This window comes from Mesoplodon densirostris, chromosome 2, assembly GCF_025265405.1.
Source record: "Mesoplodon densirostris isolate mMesDen1 chromosome 2, mMesDen1 primary haplotype, whole genome shotgun sequence".
NCBI lineage: Eukaryota > Metazoa > Chordata > Mammalia > Artiodactyla > Ziphiidae > Mesoplodon > Mesoplodon densirostris.
This window is the reverse complement of record NC_082662.1, coordinates 168265162-168291844: the sequence shown is the minus strand read 5'-3', so window position 1 is coordinate 168291844 and position 26683 is coordinate 168265162. Positions and strand designations below refer to the sequence as shown.

At 43.4% G+C, this 26683-nt stretch overlaps 1 protein-coding gene and 1 non-coding gene across 3 annotated transcripts in view; one reads left to right on the top strand and one right to left on the bottom strand.

Annotated features, from left to right (window-relative positions):
- Positions 1-26683, top strand: part of UCK2 (uridine-cytidine kinase 2) — a 69463-nt gene that overhangs the window by 23321 nt on the left and 19459 nt on the right. The window lies entirely within an intron of this gene.
- On the bottom strand, positions 16942-17013 carry TRNAE-UUC (transfer RNA glutamic acid (anticodon UUC)). Its single transcript has one exon. It is a non-coding gene; the product is annotated as a tRNA-Glu (tRNA).

The window sequence follows — 26683 nt, the reverse complement described above, 5'->3', positions numbered from 1 at the left end:
TGGTTTCTTTTCTTCTAAGTTGTCCCTTTCGTTGAGAGTTATGTGTCTTGTGAATATCAGGGTTCCAGCCTGGCGTCTGTGAGCTCGGAGGGGCCACCTTCCCACAGAGTTTTGCAGAACCACAAGAATCATAGAGAACAGACTTTAAAGCTATGGATTGCCATTAGGCTTTCGGATTAGCGCCTGGAGGCACCAGAAAGAGCCCAACCTACTGACAGTTTTTCTCTCCTGGATCTGGTCAGAGATGGGAGGGTGGGATGGGAAAATTTGGGTGCTGGGGAGCAACTCAGTGTAGAGCAGACCATCTCAGTCAGTGATTTTAATGCCCATCTGTTTTTGCATAGTCAAAGGAGAAGGATATTCCCTTATTGCATCTCCAACACTGAACTTGTCAGGCATATTTATGAGAATTTTTTTGTCTCCATGAAAAAAAAACCAAGCATGCCAGTATACCAAATAGTTATATCTTTTTTTTTTTTTTTTTTTTGCGGTACCCGGGCCTCTCACTGCTGTGGCCTCTCCCGTTGCGGAGCACAGGCTCCGGACGCGCAGGCTCAGCGGCCGTGGCTCATGGGCCCAGCCGCTCCGCGGCATGTGGGATCTTCCCAGACCAGGGCACGTACCCGTGTCCCCTGCATCAGCAGGCAGACTCTCAACCACTGCACCACCAGGGAAGCCCACAACCTGTATTTTTTTCTGCCTGTTCTGAACGGTTTTACCTTGGATAGTTGGACACTTGTAAAACAAAGGAAAAGGACATTCTTCATCTCTGGAATGCTATAGATCGTAATCGGCAGGGTCCAACTAGCTCTCTTCAGGACCTCTTTCCCCTTGTTGTAGGCCTTAGTGTGTGAAGGTTAGTTCCAAGGAGTCAGGCTTTCTGAATTCATTCTATAAATGCCTATTCCTGGTCTCTCTGAATCTCCATGTACTTTGCAGTAAAGATGTCCCCCAATAAGTCACTTATATATAGCAACAGATCCTACTTCCTTGCATCTTGTTTCAGAACAGCTCACAGTTGAACACATTTCAGCTGGCACACAGTCCACCACGGTAGGAAGTAAAACTGTTTTCACATGTGGGTTCAGTCACTTCCCAGTTTTTGCATTTTCTGTCACAAGCTCCTTCTGTCTTGTCTAACTGGGACCCACGTGACCTCTGTCCACCTGCGCATCCCAAGGTTTTCGTAGATGTCCGAACACAGGTTGGGTGGTGGAACGCGTACTGTTTGAACCTTGCTTTGGGTGGTGCACTGGAGTCGCCGTGTCTGAGGCTGTGGCACGTGGAGGCAGGGCTACCTGTGATGTAGAACGTGGTGGCAGAGGTGAAGAGAGGGGCCAGCCTGGCCCTGGGAGACTTGGAGCTCTGTTTCCCTGCCCTGGCCAGCATGGCCCCCGGGAAGAGCCGCAGAGTAGAGAAGTCAAAATACTCTGAATCTGCGCTCTGCTTGGCCTCTGGGTGTGTCCTGGTGCAGGTCGACTAACTTCCAGGATGTTTGATCATCTCTATAAAGTAGAAAGGAATCTGCCCTATCTGTGGCACTCAGGTGTTATGAGAATAAAAGGTGAAAATAGGTATGAAAATGTTTTTAAACCCTAAAGAACTCTCCATGATAAGGCGATATGCGTTTTCCAGGGTAGAAGGTATTATGTATTCTAAGCAGTATGTTACATTTTATATAAAATAGATACGCCATCCCACTTACTATAGATGATAAAACTAACGCTCAGAAATGTGTCTTCCCCAAGCTCATACAACTAGTGAATGACACAGCCAGCACTTGAATCTTCTTTTTTTGAAACCTGGTTTTTACTAAGCTAATCAAGGTCCATCAAAGCAGTAGGCAACTTATAGTACTAGGTACCATCTGATGGGTTAATTTGTTTGGCAAACATTAAGTGACTGCTGTAGGCCTAATACCTGGCATTTTAGGTGTTAAGTGAGTTTTGTTTGCTGTCATTTCAGTTTTTTCCTCTAAGTAACTTGTAATGATCTTTAAAAGCGTTGGGCTTAAAAATTGTTTTCCTCTTTTAACTACTCCAACCTTGGTTCTCAGTCTTAATTTCTTTCTTTTTTTTTTTTTTTTTTTTTTTTTTGCGGTATGCAGGCCTCTCACTGATGTGGCTTCTCCCGTTGTGGAGCACAGGCTCCGGACGCTTAAGCTCAGTGGCCATGGCTCACGGGCCCAGCCGCTCCACGGCATGTGGGATCTGCCCAGACTGGGGCACGAACCCGTGTCCCCTGCATCGGCAAGCGGACTCTCAACCACTGCGCCACCAGGGAAGCCCTCAGTCTTAATTTCTTAGTTGACATTCCTGTGTGTATATACCCTGCAACTGGCCAGAGGTGTGTCTCCTAGGAAGAGAAACTTGGCATGACTTCAGTAAGTGAACTAGGAGTTGTGACATGTGATTGTGTCAGCTTTGCTTGTGTTTAGTTGGCCAGGTGGTGATTTAACTGTTAACCTTCCTAACTCTTCAGCTTTGGGCTCACCTAGGGGGAGCTGGAAAGCTTTGGTAGATAAATTAATTGGAAAACACTTCCAGAGTCAAATGTCACTCCTTTGGCAGTTTCAGATGTCACCTGGGACCAGCATTTAGAGCCTGAGAATGAAGAATATGCATTAAATGCAACCTTCATGGGCTCCGGGGCTTTCTTTTTAACATTTGGCAACCTGTCTACAGAGATGAGACTGAGAAGGCCTCCTACAGGTGATGCGGCTTCATTCTCTGCGGAGAGGACATTTTTCAGGGGCTTGGGAAAGCGTTTGCCTGAACAGTTCGCAGAGTTCTCTTCTACCTGCTTTCTCGAGATCCTGAGGTCAATCACAGTCATGTAAGGTGGACGGTATTGTTCATCCCTCCTTTTAATACATGAAAAACTGATGTTCAGAAATGAGTGTCTCCCCAAGTGTCTTCCCCGGTCACATACGGCTAGCAGATGGTAGAGCTGGTACTTGAACCCTCATCTCGCTGAATCCTGGTTTCCACTAAGCTGATGAGACTCCGTCAGAGCAGGAGGCAAGCTATGGTACTGAATACCACCTGAGTCATCAATTTATTCAGCCAACGTTGAGTGCCTGTTGAGTCCCTAGTACCTGGCATACAAAGATGAGTAAAGCAATAGGAGAAGACAGATAACTGATACAAGCGATGGCCGTGCAGTTGGGTAAGTGACATAATGTGGGAACACCCAGAGGGAGATGTCATCGCAGGGGTGGGGAGCTGGAGAAGGCGGAGACGGCGACTGAGCTGCAGTAGGAAAGATGAGCAGGAGTTTGCCAGATTGGAAAGGTGGGTGGGGACACTCACAGGGTGGCATTCCAGACAGAGCGGGAGGGCTGGGAACAGCAGTGTGTGCTCACACCGGGAGCGAGAGGCAGGAGCAGCCAGTAGAGGCCAGCTTGGCAGCTCTGTGTGCCAAGCGGAGGCATTTGAATGATGTCCCATTGCCACTGTACCGCACATGTCCTTTACGTGCTGCTCTGGCTGTCACCTGACTGTCGTTCTGGCCACCCTCCCTCCCCTTCCTTTCTCCTTTTTTTTTTTTTTTTACCCCTCCCAGCTCTTTCCTTAGGCTGTCAGTGTCAGCCTCGCACATTAAAGGGATACAGGCTCTCACCAGGACAGCTGTGTCCTCTCAGAGTGATTTCCCTATGTTGTTTCCCCGTGTCTGTGTCTCCTGGAGGGATGGAGAGAGCGGTACAGGAGGAGTTCTGAGGATCTTGCATCTTGGCCTCTAGCATCAGCACTCTGAGAAAGTGAGGGAGGTGAATGGTAGGAGGACTAGAGAAAGGTTTGTTTTCCAGACCATTACAAAAAATCTCAAGTCAGGGTACATGAGGTATGTGCATGAGGTTGGTTTGTGAGACCACAAGCATTATTGAGTGTTCTAGCCACTGTGCAGGGTGCACCTAAAGATAGAAAGCTGCCCATTTACTTCTATCCTGAGGTGAGGTTCTGGTCCTCCGTTTCAGGGGAGGGAGTGGAGACTCACAGAGGTTAAGTAACCTGCCCAAGGTTGCTCAGCCAATAAGGGATGGACCCGGGGATTCACACGTGTGTCTGTCCAGCTCTTCCTGCTTGCCCTGTGCCTGCTGCAGGTGTCAGTGGGTCTGGTGGTGCTGCCCTGGGTGCCATGCAGAAAGTGGCTGCCTGCCCCCTTGGCAGCCTTGCCTACGTTAGCTCGATTTTTGCTGACAGATGAGCAAGCCAGCAGCGGCTGCTCTGATAGACCTGGGAACTTGTCCCTGGAGGGAAAGGCTGAGTCCAGGAAGGTTATACCAGGCCTTGCAGCAGAAGTGTCTGGACATGTCACAGAATCTACTGAACTAGCTGTTGTCCCGTTTCAAATCCCATTCTACAGATTTACAGGTGACGCTGGCACTGACTCCCTGCAGTTTGATTTGAAGACTGAGAAAGATAAGACAGTTCACTGGGTGGTGACATTTTATGACACAGGGAATGGAAGACTGTAATAAAATCCATATAAATTTATGTATACAAACCTTCCCCTGCATTTCAGACTCAAACAGCACCCTGTTAGCAGGTTCAACTGGAGTGAAGAGAAAGTCCCTTCCCAAACTCGAATCCCGGGGGAGGGTCCCTCAGCCTCGCTGGTGAACACTCCGTCCTCCCTGCCCACCTTGCCTCCCCTTGACAGTAGCCCTCCCATCCCACTGCAGTGCCCTCCCCCTTTCCCCAGCCTCCTTGTAGGTTGCTGTGTGCCGGGGCTGTCTGTATTCATCGCTCCCAGCTTTGAATCAGCTCACATCACCATCGCATTTGCAGTAGGACAGACCCCTCCCGTCCCACGGGAGCTCTGGACTTTCATATGTACCTTTCATCTGAAGCCCATCTGTACCTTAACTCCAAGCATGCCTGGTGTGCTGCAGGGCAGGTTTGAGATGTTTGCCCTGTTTTTAGTGTTAACCACCTGCCTTTCAGGATCCACTTCTTTTTTTTTTAAACTGTTTTTTTTTTTAATTAATTAATTTTTAGCTGTGTTGGTCTTTGTTGCTGTGCATGGGCTTTCTCTAGTTGTGGCTAGCAGGGGCTACTCTTCATTACGGTGTGCGGGCTGTAGGAGCGTGGGCTTCAGTACTTGTGGCACGTGGGCTCAGTAGTTGTGGCTTGGGGGCTCTAGAGCGCAGGCTCACTAGTTGTGGCGCATTGGCTTGGCTGCTTTGCGGCATGTGAGATCTTCCCGGACCAGGGCTCGAACCCGTGTCCCCTGCATTGACAAGCGGATTCTTAACCACTGCGCCACCAAGGAAGTCCAGGATCCACTTCTTAGTTGTTCTTTTCCCCCACCTTTGTCCCCCTCCTTCCTTGAAGTTGTTGCTAAGGCTGCAACACCACCACCGTTGAGCTGCCTTTTTCTCTGTTGAAGTCTTTTCACTATTGTTAAAAAGAGAGAGTACTCTGACCGCAGGACTCTAGCTCACCTCCCTGCAATTATGCGTGACGTTTATACAGAGTAAATTCTTCATCTTATCTAATATCTAATCTAATATCCCTTGTTTGTTAGTATCCTTGGGATTGTGATGATAAACTCCAAGAGAGTAGGGCTTAAGTCTACACGATTTTCCATAAATGCCCCATACTTTACCAGGCATAAATAAGTGCTTGAAACCGCTTTTTGATTTGAAAAAGAAAAGAAAGCAACTTGTCAAATATAATTTGTGTCTTAGCGCCAGTAAAACGAATTAGCTCTGGTTTATTGAATGCTTGTACATTCCTATAAGATGGGTGTCCGCTACCTGGCCATCTTGTGGATGAAGGAACTGAGGCTAAAGGAGATGAATCACTTTGCTCAAGGTCACCCATCCACATCCAGATTCAAGCACAGATCTGTGTAACGCAAGCCTGTTTTGTCTTCACCATGCTCTTCTGCCTCCAGGGGAATACATGCCAATTTCACGAAGCCACTTTTAAATTTCAGTAAATTATATTATCATTTTCAGTAAACTGATTGAGACTTATTGGGTGACCCTCGGGAGAGAAGAGTTCTGATAGGAGACCCCCATCATTTTTTTTTTATTATTCTTTAATGATTCCCACTTGGAAGTCCTTGCTTATTGAAAAGAAAGCCATCAGTCCTCTTATGAGCCTTGGTAGAAATCCTTACTAAATACTTGACTGAAAACATTCAAGTCCCCAGGTATGTGCTCTCATCGGTCTCTTTATTCCTATGCAGAGTCTCATTTTCGATTTTCCCTTCCTTTTGAGTGGTCTCAGATGGTACTATTCTCGGAAGCTAATCCTGTCACCTGTGCTCTGAAGTGTCTCTTCCTGCTGCTTCAAAAGCACTCAGGGAAGCGTGAGGTTGCCCTTGCTAAGGCAGCCAGGGCCAGGACAGGGCCGCATCCGCATCAGAAAACATCCGTAGGGTTGTAGTCTGGCCACATCTCTGCTGCTCAGGGAATGGCAGCCGGAGATGCCTGGAAGGCATGAGGTGCTGGGGAGTAAAAACCCCATCCCGCCCCCGGAACCTCGAGGGTGGCACATTTCAGAGAGCCCCAACATTTGGGAAAACTTAATTTTAGGGAGAAGTGATCGAAAAACATCCCAAACACCCCTTTGTTTCCACAGCGAGCAGTTAGTGAATGGAGCTGCTGCAGTCTGAGGCTTTTGTCAGCTTTTTTTTTTTTTTTTTTTCTTACCATAATAGTGCACTCAGCCTGTTGCTGGCTGCTGACTCCTGGCATTGACTGCTTCCAGGGACTTCAGATCCACCAGGTGGGGTCTAGTTTCAGGTCACAGGTCCGATGTTATTGCTGCGTGGCCTTGACAAGACACTTAGACCCTTAAATGAGAATAAAATAGTGCCACACAGAGGCACTCAACAATTACTGTTAGTTACTGTCCCTTTGACTTGAAACCTGGAAGGGAAGCTTCTTAGATTTGTGGGCAAAAATAAAGAGTAACCTATAATTGAGGATCTCCCTGTGTAGAAAAAGTAGAGCTTTATCTAAATCAGGGGGGCATTTGGCTACTTAGTGATAATTTTACTGTCTGGTTCTCAACTGTCCCCAGCCAGATCTGGAACTTAGGATACATGTAATTACGTGTGAGCCTTTGGGCCCCAAGACAACAGATGCACAGCTCTTGCGACCTCCATTTAGAGGCTGCTGCCTTCTCCTCTGCCTGGTTCCCAGCTATGCTAAAGATGTGCTTTGCAGGTTGACCCTAAGGGGGTTTTATGCACTTGAGGGCTCGTCTCTGGAGACACACAGAAAACTAGTGAGGCCAAGAGGTTTGGAGTAGAGACTTCCGGAGAGATGGTGGACAGGTTATGTGTTGAAGAACCAGCCACGCTGGCCATTTTCTGTGAGTAGCATGAAGAGAAAAGGTTTAGAAGCATAAGTCTATGTCCTCAAGCACCAGCATTTACTCAGTTGTACTGGTGTTCTTCTCTACTTAAATTTTAGAAACGCAGCAGTATTGCTTTCTCTTGTTTTGTAGACTGATCGTCAATATGGGTTAAATGACATTAGAAGCTATGCTGGGAACCTAATCCTTATGTGGAAAAATGTGTCCCATTTTTGCACAGCCAGTGAACTTTTGGGTGGCAGTGTGTTTGTAAGTTGGGGACTGCTTGTAGGGTATTTTGTAAAGAAGGAAACATTCTTTTCAAGTCAGGTCCTTCTGTGGGTTAAAGGGGAGTCACTGGAACCAGATGCTAAAAAAGCATGCTTGAAATGAGTTTTGGACTTGACTGGAGTATGGTTGAAGCTGAATAACTTCCAACAGGGTGTTTAGAAATTCAGAATATTAGTAGTGGAGTCATAGAGATGATCTAGTGCTTCCTAATTGCTGGTTTGCAAACTGGTTTGTCTGTAATAAAGAATTAAGTTGTCTGCAACGTCTATAGAAAGCACATATGGTTTCTATCAATTACATTATGTATTTGTGAAATACGGCAATCACCTTACATGTATTATAAAAAGTCATGTCATTTATTTTTTAATAGTTCCCCCCCCTTATTTTTCCAACAACTAGGTAAGTGACCCTTCATATCAGGGTCCTGGATCTGCCACCTGTTTTTGTGCATTCTTTGTTCTTTTGTAATGGTCAGAGTCAGTGTGCCAAATGAGAATAGGAAACCACAGAATTTTTTCCATCTCTACCTGTTCTAATGATAATGGGTTGTAAACCTTACCTGAGTGCACAGCTTTTCCTCTTAGCAGTCTTTTTAAAATAAACAGACTGATTTTAAAAATAACATTTCAGAAACAAATGTCATTTTTATTATTTTTATGAGTTTCAGCATCTTGTGTATGGGGTTTTGGATTGGACCTCTTTCTGTTTGAACTTTATCATTTGGTGTGTAAAACATAAGTAAAATAGTATAAGGAGGAAGAAAAATGATTTATACTTGATTCACCCAGACCTAACCATTGTTAAAACTATTAAATTTCTTTCTGAACTGTAATATATATACATCCATGGACCTTATTTTGTTTTCGGACAAAACTGAGAAAAACATAGTTTTTTTTTTTAGAAAAACATAGCTTTTTAAAACAATATATCCCGAGCATTTTCCCATATCACCCAAATTGATTTGCAAACATGGCCTGGTACCTGTGTTATATTTTAATATGCAATGTACAAGAATTTACTTAACAAACCCACTCCCCTCATTGTTGACTATGTAGGTTGTCATTAACTTTTTTTTTTTTTTTTTTTTTTTTTTTTTTGCGGTACGCGGGCCTCTCACTGTTGTGGCCTCTCCCGTTGCGGAGCACAGGCTCCGGATGCGCAGGCTCAGCGGCCATTGCTCACGGGCCCAGTCGCTCCGCGGCATGTGGGATCCTCCCAGACTGGGGCACGAACCCGCGTCCCCCGCATCGGCAGGCGGACTCTCAACCACTGCGCCACCAGGGAAGCCCGTCAGTAACTTTTTTGCATTGATGAACATCTTCATAAATTTTTTGTTCCTTTTTAATTATTTCCTTAGAATAAATTCCTAGAAGTCTAATTATAGGTTAAAAGGATGAACGTTTTTCATGCTCTTGCCAAGCGGGGAACAAAATCCTCAGTGCATGCCATTGGCAGCATTGTGAGTAGTTTCCCAGGACAGCTGGGCCCCAGATGCAGTGTGTCGCCGCCGGGGCGGCAGTGCAGTAAGGGTCTCCCCCACCCGCTGCCGCAGGCCTGGTGAGCTCAGCAGTGCAAGCCGTAGAAAAAAAACATGAGAAAACCGGTTGTAACTAGCATTTTTTGCTCTTGCTTCTTTTGGGAGTGGGGCGGGGTGAGTTCCTTCTCGAAAACTCAGCCCTATTTATATATTTCTTATTTTTTCATGTAAAAATAGAGAACTATATTATATTGCCTTTATCTATCTATTTATTTATTTAATATACATGTATCTATTCTTTCTCGAATTCTTTTCCCATTTAGGTTGTTAGAGAATATTGAGCAGAGTTCCCTGTGCTATATACAGTGGGTCCTTGTTGGTTATCTATTTTAAATACAGCAGGATTATCATACTAAGTGAAATCAAGTCAGACAGACAAAAGACAAATATCATGATATGGCTCTATGTGGAATCTTAAAAAAATGATAAAAATGAACTTATTTACAAAACAGAAACAGACTCACAGACTTAGAGAAAGAACTTAAGGTTATGGCGGGGGAGGGATAGATTGGGAGTTTGGGATTGACATGTACACACTAGATTGTCTTTTTTTTTTTTTTTAAACCTCTCCCATACACGAAAAAGCGAGCCACTGACTGTTCATTCCATTTCAGAGTGTCCACCATGAGAAGACGGTAGAGGTGATCTGAAAGGAGCAGACCTCCCATCATAGCCGAGGACCCCATGAGAGAGCTTGGAAAAGCCAGGGGGTGGTTAACTAGGGTGACCACAGCCGTGATAACTAATCACAGAACACGTGTGTCATCAGACTTGACTTCCACCAGTGATGGCAGGACTCACATCAGGATTCTTGCTTCCGTGTAGGTGTGAGACCGAGCCTGATCTAATTCTCTTTTCACTGACCTGGGCTTTCTTCTTAGCAGTTAGTTGGGGTGTGGCTGGAAACGGAAGAAGGGCTGTAGAAAACTGAGTGGTTGGCCAGTGTGGGGAGTAGGGAGAGGAAGAAAAGGAGGAGGAGGGGGGAGCAAAGATACTTTCAAGGAGCAATCTTTTAAGTCTTCTTGGAAGAGGACGTTAACTCTGGGAGATTAGAGTATATGCTGTGCTTTTGGCATATACCGGGAAGAAAGCACCTTTTAAGAGCTTGGCTTGAAGTTGGTAACTAGTAATGCAAACTATTGATTTTTAAATTTTTTTGGTTAAGTATTTGTTAATGAGCAAATTGATTTCTGTAACTGAGAAAAGGGTTATAAGACATGGTGTGTGTCTCGCCCCTCCCCACAAATCACGGCTTCAGGGGCTGCTTTTCAGTACTCTGAACCTGAAGCTGGAAGACACCTTGGTTTTAGACTCTACTTGAGAAATGTGACTTTGGCTCAATATACTTTTATTGAGGGCTTGGCACTGGGATAGGTGTACAAAGATGAAAGATCAGACCCTTGCCCGTCGTTTGGTGATACAAGGTTAGTAATATAAATAATAGATAAGTTTTTACTGTGGCATAATATACATAACATAAAATTTACCGTTTGAACCATTTTAAAGTGTACAGTTCTGTGGCATTAAATCGTTGTGAATGTATTTACCATCATTCATTTCCAGAACTTTTCCATCTTCTCCAACTTAAAACTCTGTACTTATTAAACAATGACTCCTCATTTCCCTCTCCCCCCAGCCCCTGGAAACCACCATTCTACTTTCTGTGAATTTGATTATTCTAGGTACCTCATAAGCAAATCATACAGTATTGATCCTTTTGTGATTGGCTTATTTCACTTGGCTCAATTCTTCCAAGAATTAAGTTTCATCCACGTTGTAGCGTGTGTCAGAATTTGCTTCCTTTTTCAGGGTGAATAGATATTCCATTGTATGGTTATATACCACATTTTGTTTATCCATTCATACATCAATAGACACTTGGATTGCTTCCATCTTTTGGCTATTGTGAGTAATGCTGCTTTGAACATGGGTGTGCAAATATCTGTTCCTTGCTTTTAGTTCTTTTGGGTATGTATCTAGAACTGGAATTGTTGGAGCTTATGGTAATTCTATCTTTAGTGTTTTGAGGAATCACTGTACTGTCTTCTACAGTGGTTGCACCATTTTACAGTCCCACCAGCAGTGCACAGGGTTCCTGTTTCTCTACATCCTTGCCATCACTTGTTATTTTCTTCTGCTAATAGCCATCCTAATGGATGTGAAGAGGCATCTCACATGGTATTGGTTTTCATTTCCCTAATGATTAGTGATGTTGAACATCTTTTCATGTGCTTATCGGCCACTCATATATTCTTAAGAGAAGTGTCTGTTCAAGTCTTGATCATTTTTTAATCCGTTTTTTGTTGTTGTTGTTGTTGTTATAAAAGTTCTTTGTGTATTCTGGGTACCAATCCCTTATCAGATATGTGATTTGCAAATATTTTCTCCCATTCCTTAGGTTGCTTTTTTACTCTGTTGATAGTGTCCTTTGATGGTCAAAAGGTTTTACTTTTGGGCTTCCATGGCCGCTGAGCCTATGCGTCCGGAGCCTGTGCTCCGCAACGGGAGAGGCCACAACAGTGAGAGGCCCGCATACTGCCCCCCCAAAAAAGGTTTTACTTTTGATGAAGTCCATTTTATATTTTTCTCTTGTTGCCTGTGCCTTTGTTTTCACATCCAAACAAAAAATCATTGTCTAATCCAACATCATGATGCTTTCCTCCTGTGTTTTCTTCTAAGAGTTTTGTGGTTTCAAATCTTACGTTTAGGCCTTTGGTCCATTTAGAGTTAATTTTTGTATATTGTATAAGATACGGTTCCCGTTCTTTTTTCCTTTCCCTCCCTCCTTCCCTCACTCTTCCTCCCTCCCTCCCTCCTTCCCTCACTCTTCCTCCCTCCCTCCCTCCTTCCTTCCTTCCTTCTTTCTTTCCTCCCTCCCTCCCTCTTCCTTCCTTCCTGCCTCACTCCCTCCCTCCCTTCCTGTGGATATTCAGTTTTCCTAATACAATATGTTGAAAGACAACTTTAATATATGAAAGAAGATGCTTAGCTGCAACTCACAGGAGTTATTGAGCCACAGTCTCTGGCAAGAGGGTTCTGTTTGAATGATATAGGAGGAAGGGATTCAAGCCTCTCCCTGCGTTATGGAGAGACAGCACACTGCAGGGAGCTTCCCTGTGGGTACTTCCTGTGCAACACAAGTCTGGGAATTCCCACAACACAAGTCTGGGAATCTGCAGGATCCATTTCAAGTGAGAAGGGGGGAAAGAGAAGGACATTATCAAGGTAAGATGAGAAACCCTTGGTATATACTGTGCTTCTTAGTCTGTTATCTTTAGTTATATATGTATTCTTTATAGGAGGCTTGTTTGGACTGGAATTCCCCGTTAGTCTTTAGTTTGTGGGGGGTTTTCAGTGAGGATGTGTGCGCTTACTTTAGCTATTCGGCACGGTAGAGAAGAAACAGGATTTCATGTTGGTGGGAAGATATTACCTTGTTTGAAAGAAACATAACTTTGCACATGGCCTTCATCTGTGATGGACTCTAAACCTGCTGCAGATTTCTCCCCTAAAAGTGGTGCCACAACACAAGCCTGATCTCAACATGTGTGCAGCTGTGGACCAGAGGGTTGAAAGCAGATCCTGTGTCTCTTTCCGGATGAATTCCAGGGGGACACAGCTGCAGGTTTTTCTGTAACTCTTTGCATGTGCACAGGAAGTTCCTTACAACCCACTCTGTTAGATCTTATTTCCTTTCAGTTTTTTGCCCTCGGTGCTCCCTGGGTGTCTGGCCTATAGGTTCAGGGTTCAGAGAGCCTCTGAATTGGTGCCCTCTTGTGGTCCTCCTTTGATCTGGTTGGGATATTGGGAGTTGAAGGCCAAGAAAGGGTCCCTAAGAAGAAGAAAACTTGGGGGAATTGATTATACATTTCTGCATGAGGAAGTCTTTTTAAAATATAACATGATAAAAGCATTACAAAGTTAATCAATTTAACTATACAAATAAAATTTTTCTTCAAGAAACATCCCTTTTTTAAGGGTGAGAGACAGTTCACTGGAAAGGATATTTGTAATACAAATGAGAAATTCTCAGTTTTCTTAATGGATATCAAGAGCTTTTCAATAAAGAAAAGATCAGTAACTCAACAGAGAAGTGAGGATAGGATATCAACAGACTGGTTTCAGAAAAAGAGAAACAAAGGCTTTTAGGCATATAAAAGATGTTTAGCCTCACTTAAAATAGAAACGTAAATTAAATAGGTAGATAGCATTAAGTTAGATACTAAGAGTATGAGGAAATAGATGTGTGTAAATCACTGACGCTGGGGGATATCTGGGCTTATGTATGGAAATTTTTAAAAATACAGATTCTTTGCCCTAGCAGATCTACTACTAGAAATTTATCTGACAGGTGTATACATTTGCCCATACGTGATGCTTGTTTTAGAAAAAGTAGGGCACGATTAAAATGTTTATCAGTGGAAGACCAGCTGCGGTTCCATTCATACAATGGAATGTATGCACTTGTAAAGGAAGAGGTCTTAAATGCGCTGATGAGAAAATCTTCAAAATATATGAGTGAATGAAGGTACAGCATTGTGTTAGTGTTTGTTTGAAAAGTTTGTACACGCTTCTGTTTTTTATATGCCGTGACCGCCTCTCAAAGGATGTACATGAAAACTGAAAACAGCACCTGCAAGAAAGTCAGAAAGGTGGTTGGGATGTGGGGTGGGAAGAAGGCAGACTTCACACGTTGTGCTGTTTCATACCTTTTAGATTTTGTACCATGTTTCAGATATTGCCTCTTAAAAAGCTAACTGCCTTGAAAAGGGTAATAGAGATAAGTAAGTAGAAAAACCAAGATAATAACTAAAAAAAAACCCAGAAAAACCCAGAAAAACCCAAAAAAAACCCAAAACAACCTAGAATTTCAGCTTAGGTTTTAGATCACCAAGGTTTAACAATGAAGCAGAGACAAATGACAGAATTCTGAGCTAGAGAGAGAACGTAGTCCTGTACGGTTTCATAGATGTGAAGAAAATAAAACGAATGGGCATGAATCAGGATGAAGTCTTCAACTGAGTTACAAAATAAAAAGTTTCCCAATAGACTGTTTCCAGGAAATATTTGTATAAATGAAAATTTAAGGGGTTTTAGAGACGAGAATAATTTTTATTGAGCATGTATTTTGTGTTAGCCACTGTCTTGTATATATTGACCTATTAACACTTAGAGCCCATTTGTGGAATGGCTGTCATTCCTACCATTTGCAACAAGGACAGTTAATGGTCTGAGAGGTTGAGTTGTCTGACACATAACTGGTGTGGGTGTGGTAAAGTCAGGAATCAAGCCAGGTCCCATGTTCCCAGCCTGATTCCAAAGGACCCATTTTTCACCTTTTAGAACTTTGTGGTAAGTGGGTAGTTTTTGTCCATCTCGGCCTCTTTTTTATTTTTTTTAAATCTATCTTGCTCAGAAGCTTAGGGCATTTCTATCACGATACAAAATGGCACTTTTTACACATCTGCAGCCTAATAATTGGTACTCATTTTGAAGACCCTGAAGCACATTGCTGGATCTAAAAGCAACTTCTTAGTTACCAAGGAAACAGTAGATTTAGCCTAGTGCTCAGTCTAGTTTCTTTTAAGTGTAGTTGAAATCTTTTAAAAGAGGTTGAGTCTGTTTAGCATGTATGATAATTATTAACCAGGATATTTGATGAAGTAGACACTCCTATATGCCAGCTAGTAATAGTTTACACTTAGAGCAAACGGAAAACATCAGGAAAAATTCTGCAGGAAAAGATTATAGAATGAAATGATACATATCCTATGGCATATATCCTCTGGAAGAAGAAAAAAAAATTGTGTCCAAGAGTAGACATTAATAGAAGTTGAAGAACGTGCTCATATTCTCTGTGATTTAAAAAAAGAGAGAAATTGAACCCAGCCATTGAAAAATGACAGGTGTATTAGCTTTCTAGGGCTGCAGTAACAAATTATCACAAACTTGGTGGTTTAAAACAATAGAAATTTATTCTCTTACATTTCTGGAGGCCAGAAGTCCAAAATATAGATGTTCGGTAGCATTGGTTTCTTCCGAAGGCTCTGAAGGAGAATCTGTTCTGTGCTCCTCCCCTAGCTTCTGGTGGAGTTCCTTGGCTTATAGATACATCACTCCCATCTCTGCCTTCATCTTCACGTGGTGTTCCCTCATGTCTCTGTGTTTCCTCCTTTTCTGTTTCCTACAAGGACGCTTGTCATTGGGTTTAGGGCCCATCCATTGCAAGGATGGTCTCATCTCGAGATCCTCAACCTTAGTTACATTTGCAAAGACCTTTATGCTAAATAAGGTCACATTCTGAGGTTCCAGGGTTTAGGACATGGTCATATCTTTTGGGGGGACCACAATTCAACCCACGAGAGAAGTTGAATCACAAAAGATGGATGGTCATTGATCTTTTTTTCAGATAAACTTTTTTGGGAGATAATTGTAGATTCACATACAGTTGTAAGAAATAAAGCAGAGAGATCCCATGTACCCTTTACTCAGTTTCCCCAGTCGTAATATCTTACAGGGCACTGACCTCAATAAAGTGAAGATATAGAACATTTCATCCCCACAGGATCCCTCCTTCATGTTGCCCTTTATTAGCCACCCCTGCCTTCTTCCACCACTGAGATCCCCCATCGTCCCTCATCTCTGTCAACCAGTAACCTCTTCTGCATTTCCATCATTTTGTCATTGCTAGGTTACATAAAAGGAATCATACATTACCCCCCTCCCCCGCGCCTTTAGCATAATTCTCTGGAGATTCCTGCAGGTAGGTTAGTTCATTCGTTTTCATTGCTCACCTAGTGCTCCATGGTGTGTGTCACCAGTTTGTTTAAGCATTCACCCACTGGAGAACTTCTGGGTGATTTCCAGTTTTTGCCTGTTATGACTAAAGCTTCTGTGAACATATGGGTACAAGCCTCTGTGTGAACATGTTTTCATTTCTCTGGGCTATATAAATGCCCAGGAAGGAGTACAATTGCAGGATCATATCGTACTTGCATGTTTAGTTTTGAAAGTGCCGAATTGTTTTCCTGAGGATGTGAGCCATTTACATGTCTCCCAGCAGTGTATGAGTGATCGCTTTCCTTCCCGTCACCAACATTTGGTGTGGTCACTATTTTTTATTTTAGCTGTGCTGATAGGTATGTAGTGAAATGTCATCCTGTTTTGTTTTTTTTTTTTTTTTTTTTTTTTTTGCGGTACGCAGGCCTCTCACTGTTGTGGCCTCTCCTGTTGCGGAACACAGGCTCCGGACGCGCAGGCTCAGCGGCCATGGCTCACGGGCCCAGCCGCTCCGCGGCATGTGGGATCCTCCCGGACCCGGGCATGAACCCGTGTTCCCTGCATCGGCAGGCGGACTCTCAACCACTGCGCCACCAGGGAAGCCCTCATCCTGGTTTAAATTTACATTTCCCTAACGGCTAAATGATATTGAGCATCTTTTCATGTGTGTATTTGCCATCTCTATACCCTCTTGGGTGAAATTCTTCTTCATGTCTTTTGCCTGTGTTCTGGTAGGAGTATTTTACTGTTGAATTTTGAGAATTTTTTATATAAGATACTAGTCCTTCGTTTGACATGTGCTTTGTGAGTATTTTCTCCCAGTCTGTAGCTTGTCTTTTCATCCTCTTAAGAGAGGTTTCAGAGAGCAAGGTTTACTTTTGACAAAATTCAGTTTATCAGCTTTCCCTTTTATGGGTCATGCTTATGGTGTCAAGTCTAAGAAATCTTTGCCAAGCACTAGATCCTGAAGACTTTCTTTTTTTTTTTTTTGGCCGTGCCACGTGGCTTGCAGGATCTTAGTTCCCCCACCGGGGATTGAACCCGGGCCCTGGCAGTGAAAGTGCCAAGTCTTAACCACTGGACCATCAGGGAATTACCCCAAACAAGTTTTCTGTTTTACATAAGCCTGTTATACATTTTGAGTTAATTTGTATATAAGGTATGAGGTCTAGGTCAAGGTTCATTTTTTTTTGCCAATGAATGTCCAGTTGGTCCAGCACCATTTCTGGAAAAGACTGTCCTTCCTCTGTCAAGCAGGTGGACTTATTTGTGTGAGTCTAAAACAAAAGTTTGGCCTGTGTCTACTGATAGTTGCTTCAGTTTCACAAATTAATAAGAGAAAATCATTCTCTGCAAAAGATATGTGCTTTAATGCCTCTTATCTGCCAACAGTAGATTAGCCCTGATGATTTATGATGATTTACATTGTGGTAAACTTACCATACTTTATAGAGTAACATGGTGTGTAGCTTTGGGAATTCTTTTATTTATTTATTTTTGGACTCCAGAGGAGTTTGGGGGCCAAGGAGGTAGTTGATGAATGATGAATCCATCAAAATCTGGAAGGGATAACTTGAGGCAATTGAATCTCTTAATAGAGGATTTGAACCCCTTTCTTCAGATGCTATGAGGAATAAATGGGAAGTTGGGTTTTCAAGGACAGTGAAAGAGACCTTCCAAAAGGACGGGGAAGTGGGTGCGTGGCACACGCTTTCGGTTTCCTCTCCCTGCTGTGCTGCAGTTAGACACAGGTGCTAGAGGAACCCTAAAGAGAAAATCAAAAAAAAAAAAAAAAATCCTTTGACCTCCAGATAGTCTAACTTCTGGTTTTCCACAATTTAGATACGGATTACTGGAAAGGAAGGGTTAACTCAAATACGCTTTGTACAACAAAGCAGTGTTGTGCTGTTAAGTCCACGTTAAACGTTTACCCATGTGTGGCCTTCAGTTTGCAAAGATTCAGCCAAGGATCCAACTGGCACATTGTGCTCGCCTTTTTATCCATTCATTTTTTAAAAACAGGGGGGAGTCAGCTTTCCTTTTTGTGCCTCTCTCCAGAGGGACTTCAAGTCCTGGGCCATAATTTCTGTAATAGGCATATTATCCTTGCTTCGTAAACCAAACTGTACGAAGTGGGTGTGTTTTGGCACCCCTTGTCCAAAGACGTGCTCATCTTTTCCTCGGACAGGGGGCTTGGTTGGCTGAGTCTTACCATCTCAGCTTGCCTCCTGCCCCTCAAGTAAAAGGGGAAGAAGAGAGATCCAGCCTCACTTGCACCCCTGAGGCAGTGAGCATTGACCCTCCAGCATGCCTCTTGCTTCTGCCTTTTGCAGAGGGCTTCATAAGGAGCAAATTCATCAAAGCTAGCAATAAGCCTAGATGCATTCCATTTTTTTAGGAGTGGGGAGAGTTGTGGTGGTGCCTTTTGTGTTTGTCCTGTGGGGAGTACAAAGAAGTGTCCACAGATTCCATATTCAGGCTCAGAATCAGCAAGAGGGGGCTGAAATCAATCACCGTTTTATACTGAATAATTGTAACCCGGTGGTGAGGCCCGCATCGCCCCTTGAGCACAAGCACAGTCCTGTCTTGCCTTATGTTTTGCCTGAGTTTGGTGGCAGGTGTTAACCAGGCTGTGGCTGAGACTGGAACTCGGCTTCACATAAGGAACATGGGTACCCGCCCCCCCTTTTTAACTGAAGTATAGTTATTTTACAGTGTTGTGTTAGTTTCAAGTATACAGCAAAGTAGGGGATCAGAAGTGACTTGTCTTGCTCTTTTCCTAGTAAAATATTTCTCAGGAAAACTAACTTCTAAGGAAGTCCAGCAAGCCTGTGCTCTGGAGCCTGAGGGGAGGAAATTACACAGCCGTGCTGAGAGTGTTCTATTCCTAGCAGCTCCTGTATTATTTGTTGTGGACACTGCACCCGTGTTGTAGGGTCACTGTGGCTCTCGGGAAGAGAAGAGGTTTCTGTCCCCTTCTGATGCAGTGGCAAGGCAGGCAGCGTGTGTGGTTGTTAAGAGCCGGCGTCCTGAAGCCAGCCTGCCTGAATGTGAAGACCGGGGCAGCTTCTCTCTCGCTGTGTGATCTTGCCAAGTCACTTAATCTACCTCTGTACCTCCATTTCCTGTATGTCAGATGGGCACAGTAAGACCACGCACCTCATAGAGTTGGTTGAGGATTAAATAACATAGTAAATGTGAAGTCCTTAGAACAGTTCCTGGCGTCTGTGTGTTAGCTCTTGTTCATCATCCCTCAGTTGATTCTAAACAAGTTTAATGTCATGAGTGAGTGTTCTTTGAGGGGGTTTCTCTGCAGGGCCTCGTGACTCCAAAGAGAACAGAGCCAACTAGGTAATTTTACAAACCCAGAAGTGCATTATTTTAAATGTCTTTGCTAGGAATAGAGCTTAGATGGACAATTCACTGAAAAGTCCTGGGAATATGTTTATATTGGTGACTGTTGATCAACTAGAATTTTTCTCAGCTGCAGGCTAATACCTGGTATTTTCTAGGCTGGACTACCTTTGCAGTACCAACACGGATGAGGAATTAAAACTGTGCTCTGTGATGACCTAGATGGGTGGGATGCGGCGGGGGAAGGAGGTCCAAGAGGGAGAGGACATATGTATACATATAGCTGATTCATTTTGTTGTACAGCAGAAACTAATACAACATCGTAAAGCAATTATACTCCAATTTAAACACACACACACACACACACACACCTGACAGCTTCCATTGTGGGGCGTTTTCATCTAGTACTGTTTATAATCTGGTTTCCCCCCTCCCAGCTGCAGCTTCCTCTATGGAGTGCTTGGCCTGCAGCACAAGTAATGTGCTAAAAGATGGGGAGGATGTTCAACTCCACTCTGACACATCAGGGTAAATACAGAGAGAGAGGCTGGCAGGTGGCACAGAGGTACCCAGTGGTCTGGGGACATTGGTCCAGGCAAAATGCTCCACACCTCACCTTTTAAAACTCACAACTCCCCTTGGCTGAGGGGATGCCTGTGGCACCTGTGATGAATAAGGCAGCCTCTTGGCCCAGGACAGGAGAATTATTGCAGCTTTCAAAAGGACATTTACACTAAGGTATACTGGGTATGTGGGTGTTGACGTTAGGATTATTTAAGTTGAAAGAGACAGAAAACTTCAAACAACAGGGTTTAAACAAGATAGTTTACCTCATTCCTCTCTTAGTTCTATGATCCTCTGAGGCTCCTTTATTTAGCTGCTTCACTACCCTTAGTTAGCATGGTATAAATCCTACAGTGTGGCTGCTTGAGCTCCAGCCATCAAGTTTTCATTCCAGCCAACAGAAAGGAGAAAGTTAAAAGGGGACCCTTATCCTTTTAGGAGATTCTAGAAGCTTCCATTTCACAATTGGTCTAATTGGTCAGAACTTAGTACAATCACAAGCTGTAAGGGAGGCTGGGAAATGTAGTCATGTGCCCAGCTAAAACTCGGGGGCTGAGATTTGGGTACACAACTAGTTGTCTCTACCTGAGTATGTGACATGCTTTAGGATGGAATCAAGGTTGATGCTAAGGATGAGCAGGGCAAACTATATTTTTGAAATTCCAGGTCTGAAGAAAAAAGAACACTGTTGGGCCATCAATTCAGACATTTCCTGTGGTCATCCATTTAACCACATTTGAGTGAGCCCCCCAGGTGCCAAGGCCTGCCAGGCCCTGGGAATAAAAGGTGAGTCGTAACTGGTTCCTGTGTTCCAGGAGCTCTTAGTTGTTGTAAGGCAGCTATGCTCACCAACGCTTCTTAGTGATTGGATCGACCTGTGGCTACCTCTTGATGTCTAAGAGCCTTTTTATCACATAACAACTTAGTGAGTTTCTGATTTAGATCTTATTTACTTGTGTGTGTATGTGTATGTGGTGGTGGTATTGTAGTTGTAGCTAGGAGAACCCATTTAGCAGTGCCTGGGTTCTGGGGTCATCTATGGACCCAAGGCTGGTTGGCCTTACAGATATTCCCAGGGAAGCATTGAGTGACACCTCCCTATTGCTTCCATATAGTTGGCTTGACCAGGAATTGAGTCAGCAGATTTGAGCTCTCTTCTGTCTCAGGGCAAATTACTAGGGCTTTGGTTTTCTCATACTTGTAAATTAGAGTTTCTGAGCTGCATGGGGAGCAACCCCAGCCCCCAAAGGTATGATGTAATGTCTGGGGGCCGTGCTGAGCACCATATAAGGTAGTGCTGTGTTTCTTTTTTCTTTTTTTTTAAAATTAATTTATTTATTTTGGGCTGTGTTGGGTCTTCGTTGCAGTGTGCAGACTTCTCATTGCGGTGGCTTCTCTCGTTACAGAGCACAGGCTCTAGGCGCGTGGGCTTCAGTAGTTGTGGCACACGGGCTTAGTTGCTCCGCGGCATGTGGGATCTTCCCAGACCAGGGCTTGAACCCATGTCCCCTGCATTGGCAGGCGGAATCTTAACCACTGCGCCACCAGGGAAGTTCCAGTGGTGTGTTTCTTACTTGATGACGGTGACAGGGAAAGCTACTTTTAAGAGTTATCGAGGTGACTTGTAGGCAGTCCCAGAGTGACGGAGTTAGATGGGGTCTTCCTGCCTGAGGAGGCTAAGCATCTGGCCTTCTTGCACTCTTAGCTGCTGGGTGGTGCCTTCAGGGCAGGTGTTAACTGATGCCCACAACCCATTCTGAGGGTGGGGAGGGAGTGATGAGTCGGGTGCCTCACCTGGAGCTGACTGACTATTTTAAGCTGTGGGCTGTGTGGTTGCTAGGTTTTCCTCCATCTCAGCAGTGCTCCCTCTGATAATGAAGCAGCTCACTCTGAGCAGGACAGACAGCTTGATGTGATTCTTGCATGTTGGGCAGCATAGCCCTCAGCCTGTACTCTTCTGAAGGTTGCGCATGAGAAATACCAACCCCGTCCCCTGGGGACACACCCAGCCTGAAGCCCTCTGTAGGGCTGAGCTATGTTGCTCTCAGCTGACCAGCTTGGGCTCCATCCAGGTTATGTGTTGGGGTGGTTGGTGGTTCACCCAACAAAGAGGCCACCAGAGCTCATTTGCTCTGTTTGTTTCATTTGTTTTCCTCATTTGGCAATATTGGGATTGGACAAGAGGATCTTAAGGAAGATCTTGGAAGACACACACACACTAGAAATGGCACACTAAGATGGTGTCTAGGCTGTCTGAGCCACCTTCTATGTGAGAATCAATTTAGGGAATTGCTGTACTTCCTAAAACAATGGGAAGTGTCCCCGAGAAGGGAGTCCACCATATTGGTTAGCACATCTGGTGGACTGGCCTAATGATGAAGTCCAGTGTTGGCATGTTCTCGGAATTACAATGTGGGAAGGAATCTTAAAGTCATTGTGAGTTGTTCTCCATCACTGTAGTTGTTTGTGAGATTTAGTCCTACAGATTTTTCTTCAGAGAATTTTCTGGGCCCTCCAAATTTCTGGCTCCTAACAGCTGGATTCATTGAACATAATCGAAATTTAGGTTCCAAATACCTTGAGAGTGTGTGTGTGTGTGTGTGTGTGTGTGTGTGTGTGTGTACTTTTAGCTTCTTTTTGATATACAAATCACTTGCCTGCCTTGAGTCACATGAAATTCTATGAAAGTTGACTTTAATGATACAGTGGGACAAAACAGTATTACGTTTCTAACCAGTTCCCTCCCTGCTCTCTGGAAGTGGAGTAAATTTTTTTTTTAAAGGAATTTTGCCTTTTTTTAAAAAAAAAAATTTATTTATTTATTTATGGCTGTGTTGGTTCTTCGTTTTTGTGCGAGGGCTTTCTCTAGTTGCGGCAAGTGGGGGCCACTCCTCATTGCAGTGCGCAGGCCTCTGACTATCGCGGCCTTTCTTGTTGCGGAGCACAGGCTCCAGACGCGCAGGCTCAGTAATTGTGGCTTACGGGGCTAGTTGCTCCGCGGCATGTGGGATCTTCCCAGACCAGGGCTCGAACCCCTGTCCCCTGCATTGGCAGGCAGATTCTCAACCACTGTGCCACCAGGGAAGCCCCTGTGGAGTAAATTTATAGAGAGTATTGGGGCTGATGCCAAAGCTGCTTCAGTTTGGAATAGTGAAAAGAATTGTGCCTTTGCAGTTAGAAGATCTGTGGCTTGAGATTCGGCTCCATGACCTTGAGCAAGTCATTTAGCTTGATTGAAATCTCTAAGCTTCAGTTTTCTCATTAAGAAAAAAAAAAGATAAAATAGAATCTTGTTATAAAAGAATTGAGATAATATCTTCAAAATGGCACAGGAGTGAAGAAATTGTAAATCACCTTCCCTGAGTCTTCCATATGATTTCTTTTTTTCCTTTTCTAAAGCTAACCTCATTGATCTTAACTTTGTATTCAGACAGCAACCCTAGCTGGCTTGTCGCTGTGTGTCCTGTCCCCCACCCCCCCTTCTTTTAAAATAGTGTAGTAGAAGTGGCAGGGACAGAAGACATTCTGGATACATCGCGCTACGTGTGGAGATACCATGCAAAACTGAGTTTACCTCCAGCCCCACGGGTGGTACCAGTTTGCCTGGGAGGTGCAGCTGGAAGGAGGGTGGGCTCTGGGGTTGGACTCCTCGCGTTGGAATCCTGGCTCCATTGCCACTTGACTTGGGCAAGTCACTTCACCTCAGGCTTCACCGTAAGTAGAGTGGGTATAATAATAATGGCCAGCACTCAAGGTTGTAATAAGTAAATGGGATGATTTAAAAATGTTGAGCCCAGTATCAGCACATAGCGAGAAACTTCCCCTTAAATGTGGACTCTTCTTATAATAATTATTATTATTTTTAATTGTGGTAAAATATACATAACATAAAATTTACCATCTTAAACCATGTTTAAGTGTATGTTTCAGTAGTGTTAAGTATACTCACATTGTTGGAAACCCAATCTCCAGAACTTTTTCATCATGTAACACTGCAACTATATCGGTTACATGGCTCCCCACTACCCTGCCTCCCCCAGCCCCTGGCAACCTCCATTCTACCTTCTGTTTCTATGAGTTTGACTACTCTACATACCTCCTGAGTGGGATCATATGGTACTTGTGGTTTTGTGACTATAATTATTTAATAAGTCTTAGCTCACCACAGCAATTGCGCTCTCTCCCATTTTTAGCATTCTACAAGCTCATGATTGTCTGCCTTCTTCTCAAACCCTAGTCATTAGTGACTTACTTCCTTTCTTGAGGGAACAAGACACCTTGCAGCTCTATTGCATCCTTTTGAAAAGGGTAGGACTAGAGAAAAGGGAAATTAAAGTGAAGGACACATAAAAGGAGGGCCTTCAGTAAGGAAAAAACCATTCACTCATTGCAGACGTCCTCTGTAGGACTTCTTCCTTCTGATTGTGTGAAGATTCAAACCTAAGCACCAGTAGAGGCAATGAACCCCTCCCCAAGTATCTGTCGCCCCCATTTGACAGTTTTAACAAGTTCCAGAAAGAAGAAAATACTAGAAAAATCTAAATTAACCTAGAGGCAAGTGTTTCTTTGCTTGTTCATGCAGTGGTGTTTATCTCCTGAGTGATAAAAGGGTTTCTTCTGCTTGGAACTTCTGACTACCCTTTTTTTTTTTTTTCTTTTGAAGCATAGTTGACTTACAGTGTTGTGTTAGTTCCAGGTGTGCAGCAAAGTGATTCACTTATACATATATCTATATCTATTTTTCAGATTCTTTTCCATTATAGGTATTGCAAGATACTGAATATATATAGTTGCTTGTGCTATACAGTAAATCCTTGTCATTTGTCTATTTTATATGTAGTAGTGTATATATGTTAATCCCAAACTCCAAATTTATCCCACCCCCCACTTCTGACTACTTTTTTTAAAAATAAATTTATTTATATTTATTTTGGGCTGCATTGGGCCTTTGTTGCGCGTAGGCTTTCTCTAGTTGTGGCGAGTGGGAACTACTCTTCATTGCGTATGCGGGCTTCTCATTGTGGTGGCTTCTCTTGTTGCAGAGCATGGGCTCTAGGCACACGGGCTTCAGTAGTTGTGGCATGCGGGCTCAGTAGTTGTGGCTCACAGGCTCTAGAGCGCAGGCTCAGTAGTTGTGGCTCACGGGCTTAGTTGCTCCACAGCATGTGGGATCTTCCCGGATCAGGGATCAAACCCGTGTCCCCTTCATTGGCAGGCGGATTCTTAACCACTGCGCCACCAGGGAAGTCCCTGACTCCTTTTAAGTTGAAGAGGAAAGGAACCAGGATTGTATGACTGTAGCCAAGTCCTTTAATTTGGTGTCCACATCTGTGAAGGGTAACACTTGTGACTTCTGGGGGTAGCTGTAATGGAGCACTTGGCCTAGGGCCTGACACCTAACCAATGATCAGTTAAAATGTTAGCAGTTGGCGGTGGTGGTATGTTTGTGGAAAGAACGGTCACCAGCTCAGTCCTTGAAAACATAGAGCCGAGACAAGCAGCTGTGGACCAACAAAACAGCCATCTTTACCCTCTTTTTTTTTGTTTGTTTGCTTTGTTTTGGCCACACCACATGGCTTTCAGGATCTTAGTTCCCCGACCAGGGATCGAACCCAGGCCCTGGCAGTGAAAGTGCTGAGTCCTAACTGCTGGACAACCAGGAAATTCCCCAGCCATCCTTACTCTTGATAGACAGTGTGATGAGAACTGACATTCTAGAATTGTACCTATTGTATGTTCATTAACCAGTTTTATTGGCCATTGGATAGTTTCTGTCCTAGGTTGTGTCTGGGTTAAGGGAAATGATGGTTTATCTGTGAAATTAAGTAGTGTAACTTCCTTATATGCTTTTCTGGCAGTGGTGGGATTACTATTCTTCGTAAAGAAACACACATTTAATGTGTTTTAGCTACAAATAAAAAAAACACCATTATTTGAATAACCTGATGGATTATATATATCTGGCTCCATGAATCCCTCTTTTCATTTTTGTTCTTTGGACTTCCGGAAGGAATTCTATCTACTAGTGAAGGCTGTAGGTATAAAAGTTGCCCTCTCATAGCCTTGAGCTAGGAAAAGGAAATTATGGGCCTATACATGTTTAAAAACTTAGAGGTTTTGATTGCATAGAACCTTTGATTCTGTTGTAGCATTTTCACTTTTGAATGTAGTTTAAGTCATGTGCAAGCTTTATACCTTCCTGTGATTCTTTTTTTTTTTTCTTTTGGCACATCTGTAGTTCCAAAAATCCTAAGTAGTTTTAAATGCTTTTTTGTGTGTTAATAGGCAAAAGTGTCATAAAAGTAAAATAATTTTCTAACAATTAACAGTTGAGTCAAAATATTTTTCCCCCACAGATCCTTATAAAATGGCAGTGTGTTTCACTGCGTGTACAACAGGACATATTGTGCAAAATAGTTTTTTTTTTAACAACTTTATTGGAGTATAATTCAAAATAGTTTTAGTTTGCACTGGCTAGTACAACAAGAGTGACCAGTTTTCCTTATGCTTGGACAAATCAAATACATTCTTCATAAGAAAACTTTTAAAAGTTTCCTGGTTTTTCCCTGTAAAATCAGTTGGTAAAATAAGTTCAATAGTAAGGCTTCTAAGGCTGAGCCCAAGAAACCTCTAACTGCTCATTTTTTCATCGCTTGTAATTAGGTCAACCAGTTCCATAGGGGGCTTGAGTTACAGCTTCTAGAGGTTTTGTAATGTAGACATTCTTATTTTTCAATTAATCTTTGTATCAAATGAAAAAAAAAGAAAAGAGTTATTTGGTAAATACAATCTTTCACTATCTCATTCTTTGGAATGCACTTGGTTTTATACTTTTCCTTTTAC